The sequence below is a fragment of the Carex rostrata genome, chromosome 2 (genome assembly GCF_964058835.1).
Source record: "Carex rostrata chromosome 2, lpCarRost1.2, whole genome shotgun sequence".
Classification (NCBI taxonomy): Eukaryota; Viridiplantae; Streptophyta; class Magnoliopsida; order Poales; family Cyperaceae; genus Carex; species Carex rostrata.
In genome coordinates, this window is record NC_135919.1 from 15,300,649 (window position 1) to 15,306,648 (window position 6,000).

Below are 6,000 nucleotides of genomic sequence, written 5' to 3' on the forward strand. Positions count from 1 at the left end.
TAACTCTCACTCTCAGGTTTAAAACCCTGAACGATTTTCACCTCTCGCTTTCGGCAACTACGATTATTCTTCTTTATCGTAAAAAAAGTTTGTAAAATATTCGAAATTGAGTTTGTAAAAAAATAGATTTGAAATTAATTCAAACCAAACTTAGTTCAAAATTAATTCAAATCAAACAAAGTAAGTTCAGTAAATTTGATTCAGTTCGATTCGTTTGCAGCTCTAGCCAAGACAATCCTACTCTTTTTTTGTGTTGTCTTTTTAGCAGCTCTCCCATTAATGAAATTATTATTTTATGACTAGTTTGTCCTATCACTTAACAAGGAAAAACATATTTTATGACTAATTTACCCCTCTCGCTCGATATAAAATTTGTTCTTTTTCATTTTAAAATTCTACAAATTCCATTTTTCACATATATCGTCTTTTTTTCCAGCAAAAAAAAAAAAGGAATCATGTATTAGACGAAATTTGAACAATTTATTCAGGCAAACAAAATAATTACCATATTTAAAATATCATCCTCAACTCGTACATTTTTCAAAAAATTGATGAAAATAAAATATATATCTTGCATACAATTATTGTTGTTTTATAATTCTCAAGCTTTGATAAATTCTATAAATGTTTTCAAGTTCAGATCTATGAGTAGATCTAAAAAAAAAACTTTATTAACAACTTGTGACACGCATGCTACGGATATATCTACATATAATTGATGACAACATAGATGCAATTTATTAATCAAGATGCTTTGAAACAGCAAATACAAAAACAAACATGTATTACATACGATAATTATTTTTTTATAATTATTTTTCTATAAATAAAGTGCAAATAAACTAACAACTACTTTTTAGCCAAAAATTATTCAATTAATGATACTTCGTAGATCTTAATCACGGGTTTTGGTTCTAATCCATACATATTAGCAGTGTAGTAAAATGTGATTTATGTGGTTGAATTCCACATAGCAATCCTTATGTTGTTCCGCATATTATTACCTCCGACTTGTTTATAGAGAGAGGAATTGGCTAATATCAAATCGATTGTTTATGAGGTCCCGTGCAACTAAGTTGTTTTTCAATTTTCAAAGTTCAAAATGTTGATCCGAACTGTTAGATGTGATATCTATATTGAAATGTGCTTGGAGACCAAATTTTACAAAATTATTGATCTAACGGTGGCTTAACAAAACAGTAAAAACAGCAGCCACCTTTGGATCAACAATTTTGTAAAATACTTAATAAAAATTTTAAAAATTCAGAAAAATGTAAAATTTGGTCTCCAAGCACATATTAATATGGAGAACAAGATGAACAGTTTGGATCGACCGTTTGAATTTTGAAAAGTTGAATTTGGACCGTATGTATTTCGACCCATATACATTCGAATGCACATTAGTCACTCTCTCTCTCTATATATATATATATATATTCACGGAGTAAAACGAGTGTTTTATTTCACGTTTATATCTTCAATTTCAAAGTTTAAAATGTCGATCCGAATCGTTGAAGTTGATTTTTGTATTAAATTATGCTTGGAGACCAAATTTTAGCTTTTAATCTGGTCCGTTCGTTTTGAATCGAGTTGACCAGATCAGATCTTGCTCGAATTGAAAAAATTCTCAAAATTTGCCCTGCCCACTCGATTCAAAACGAACGTTCCAAAGCTCTGCAGAGGATACACTTCCAATAGCACCCCACCTCTCTATCTATCTATCTATCTATCTATCTATCTATTTATCTACCAAAAATTTTATTTATAGCATAAAAAAATAAACCAAAACACCATGGATTTGGGGGAATTCCAGGAATACCTAGGCCGTAAAGCCAATCTGGGGACCCCAGTCTGGATTCGTTCTGTGGACCCTAGTCTGGGACCGCAGCTTGTTTGTGCGGACCTAAGTATTTGGGTCCGTAGAACCAATCTGTGGCATGGTTAATTCTCGAATTCTAACCAAACGGATTTTTTTTATATTTATTGAAAATCGCTATTTTTTTATAGTCCATATTTGTTTGAAAAACAACTATTTTCAATAAATCTAAAAAATATTCAAAAATATTCAAAAAATGTAAAATTTGGTCTCCAAACACATATTAATACGGAGAACAAGATGAACGGTTTGGATCAGTTATTTGGACTTTGAATCCGGTGATTTATAGTCCAATGTACAAAAATGCCTATGCATTGCAATGTATGGTACCCTTACTCTCTCTCTCTAAATATATATAGAGAGAGAAAGAGAGGTTAGCTGATATCAAAATATTTGTTCCTAGGCCGTGGAACAAACGCTTCGATTTTTACATTTCCAAAGTTCAAACAGTTGATCCAAACTGTTAAATATTCAATCTATATTAAAATGTGCTTGGAGACCAAATTTTATATTTTTGTTAATTTTTTTAACTATTTATTAAGTCAATTTTAAAATTGTTGATTTCAATGATCCATAAATTTTTCACCGTTTATTAAAATCAACGATTTTAAAACTGAATTAATAAATAGTAAAAAATTTCAAAAAATATAAAATTTGGTCTCCAAGCACATTTTAATATAGAGATCACATATAATTGTTTGTATTGACTATTTGGACTTTGAAAATCGAAAAACCAATTGGTTGCACCACGGCTCCGGAACAAACGTATTGATACTAGCCAATAGAGATAGAGAGAGAGAGTGTGACTAATGTGCATTCGAATGTATATGGGCTGAAATACATACGGTCCAAATTCGACTTTTCAAAATCCAAACGGTTGATCCGAACCGTTCATCTTGTTCTCCATATTAATATGTACTTGGAGACCAAATTTTATATTTTTCTGAATTTTTTTACTATTTATTAAGTATTTTACAAAATTGTTGATCCAGCGGTGGCTTAACAAAACAGTAAAATCAACAGCCACCGTTGGATCAACAATTTTGTAAAATACTCAATAAATAGTAAAAAAAATTCAAAAAAATATAAATTTTGGTCTCCAGGCACATATTAATATGGAGAACAAGATGAACGGTTCGGATCGACCGTTTTGATTTTGAAAAGTTGAATTTGGACTGTATGTATTTCGGCTCATATACATTCGAATGCACATTAGTCACTCTCTCTCTCTCTCTCTCTCTCTATCTATGTGTGTGTGTGTGTGTGTGTGTGTGTTTGTGTGAATTCTCATGTTAAAATCTGCATATATAAGTCCGCAAAAAATATGCATGTGCAGTGGTCTTCCGCATACCGCATGAAAACTGTATTAAGAAACATTGCATATTAGGTACAATCTACTCACAAAAACTGTGATTGACTAATTTTTTTAGTTAAGTCTGGAGATCAAACCATCAAACTATTCTAAAAATCTTCCATCCAAATTTCAATCATGTGTCTTTGCCACTATATCAAATCCATGCTTAGTTAGTGCAAAACCTTTGCGTGTTATTCTCGAATTTGAACAAAATACAATTAGTTGATAAAATTACTGAGGCCACACCTTCTAATCACGATACGTAGGTTTAACTAGCTTCGCTAATAGATCTACGATGCTCTCAAATAGGTTTAGGAATTTTTTTACTATTTTTTTAGATAGGTACAAAAATACTGTTTTTAGATGGTTCAGATTTACTGATTTTGTACCTATCTAAAAAAATAGTAAAAAAATTCCTAAAAATATAAAATTTGGTCTCCAAACATATTTTAGTATGGAGGTTAGGTTGAGCGGTTCGGATCGACTGTTTGAACTTTGAAAATGATGGAGAGAGATGGAGGCATGATGGAGGCACAAAAACATGGAGGCATTTGAACCTCCTCATTCTTCTATGTATGTTTGCATACTCCTGATAATTTTTTTGACTACGTCACAATGTCTGCCAATCCTGGTCATACTAAGCTCTATATCTCAAATCTAGAAAATTTACACATACCATCCTAGTATGATTGTATCTGTTGGAGTTGGACTCAGCATATCACTAAATTCTTTAAAAAAATCACAATCAAATATAAAAGGCGGACATATTGTGTTATATTTGGTAAATAGTAATTTCGAACCAAGTAATTAACATGAATACATATTAAATTCGAAGCTCAAACGAGTCAGTCAAAATTATTTTGAACACGAAATCGAATTTTTGTCAATGTGTCAGTTTAGAGGGACTCGCGAGAGAGGTTTTCACTGTAGCCAAACAAAAATCTAACCGAGCAAACAAACTGAACTCAAGCTAATTTTCATTCAAAAACAAGTGAGTCGACAGCTACGTTGTAGACATGTAGTTATGTTGCTGTCTTGCTGGTTTAAATATGTATATGAATTAAAAGAAGAACACGAACTGCGAGCTCAGTATAGTAGCACGAGTCTCATCTTTCTACTAAGAGGTTACAAGTTCAATTTTCAAAAACAATATCTAAAATATACTGAAATGTATGAGTCCTTCAAAATAAAAAAAAACTAGAAAAAAGAAGAAGAAATACACGAAAAACATGTAGTTCAAAAAGGAATATCAATGAATTGAGAAGGTTTGAATTTGTGCTAGTTTCGGGTTAAATTCGAACCTAGATCTTAGATCTCAGGCATGGCCTGGCCTGGCCAATTATTGCCAATTGGAATTGAAAAGTTAAGGCTCGCCTGTTTGCACCCTTGAACAGACATGGCCCTACTCGACTCAACCCTGAATCCGTATCACCCCAGGTACCTGAGATGCAAGCGGAAAATCAGAATCGTTCTTTTAGTATGGCACAAATCTTAAAGCAGTCCCCTACAGTAACAGCAGCTATTAAATTAACTTTGATTTGAATAAATTAATCTGGACCGTTCTTTCTTTTAAATTGCACCTCAGGTACCTGGGCGGATACGCACTCCTTAACCCTAGAAGTACATAACATCATCAACACTTGGGAAAGCACGAGACTCAACATAATTCTCTAGTATCTCGTGCTTATACGCTTTCGCAGGGGACCAAGCTACAAGTCCCAATTAGACTCTTCCAATGAACTTTCTCTCTCTCGGTATTCTTTTACTCTGCATCAGAATTGTCCACGCTCTATTGGACCGAATTTTTTATTAAAAGAAAATAAATTAATAAAATATCAAAATAGGGATTAATTTGGAATTTTGTCGATAAATAGATAGAACGGAGCTAGTTATCCTATCCAACGGACGGGACAAATTATCCCGTCCGACTTATATCCCTAATTATAATCCTTAATCAACTTAGCAGTAAAATATAAAAAAAAAAGCCGGACAATAAAGTAAGACCCGTCCGAGCCTTCTCTGGTTAAAAAAAAAAAAAAGCCCGCACGGGGAAGTAAGACCCGTCCGAGAAACTTCAAATAAGATTATGATTATTATATTATATTATATTATTTTTTTTTTCATATTATATTATGATTTTATATATATTATATTATTATATTATTTTTTGTTTTATATCGAATATAATAATATAATATAATATATATAAGTAGGGCTGGAAAAAAATTCGTAGTTCGTGATTCGATTCGGGTTTGATTCGAGTTTAATTCGATTCAAATTGAAACGAACCAAATCAAGTTCGGTTCAAAATTAATTCAAAACAAACTCAAACCTAGCTTGGTTCGATCGAAATGAGTTCACGAACTTTTATGGTTTGAATCTCATAATAACACCAGCCGTTCATTTACCTGATGAAATTAAAATCCAATATTAAGAGTCATAATTTAACTTAGCCGGCGCTCCATTGCTCTAAAATCTCAATAACCTAGTTCTCTCCTCATTTCTCTAACTCACTCTCCCTCTCGCTCTAAAACCTAGCCGACGCTCTCGGCGATTGGCTGTCTCTCCGGCCGTTACTCCTCTCTCCGGTCTCTCATCTCTCTTCGGCAGTCTCTCCTCCACCTTCTCTACCTTGCGGATTCTCACTTCATTAGATGGTCCAATCGAGGGTTTGATCAAGTGAGCACTCGAGGTACGATTACTTGTTTTACTGCATATTTCAGTTCTTGTACTTAATCCTCTTTTTACGATTATTTGTTGTGATATATTT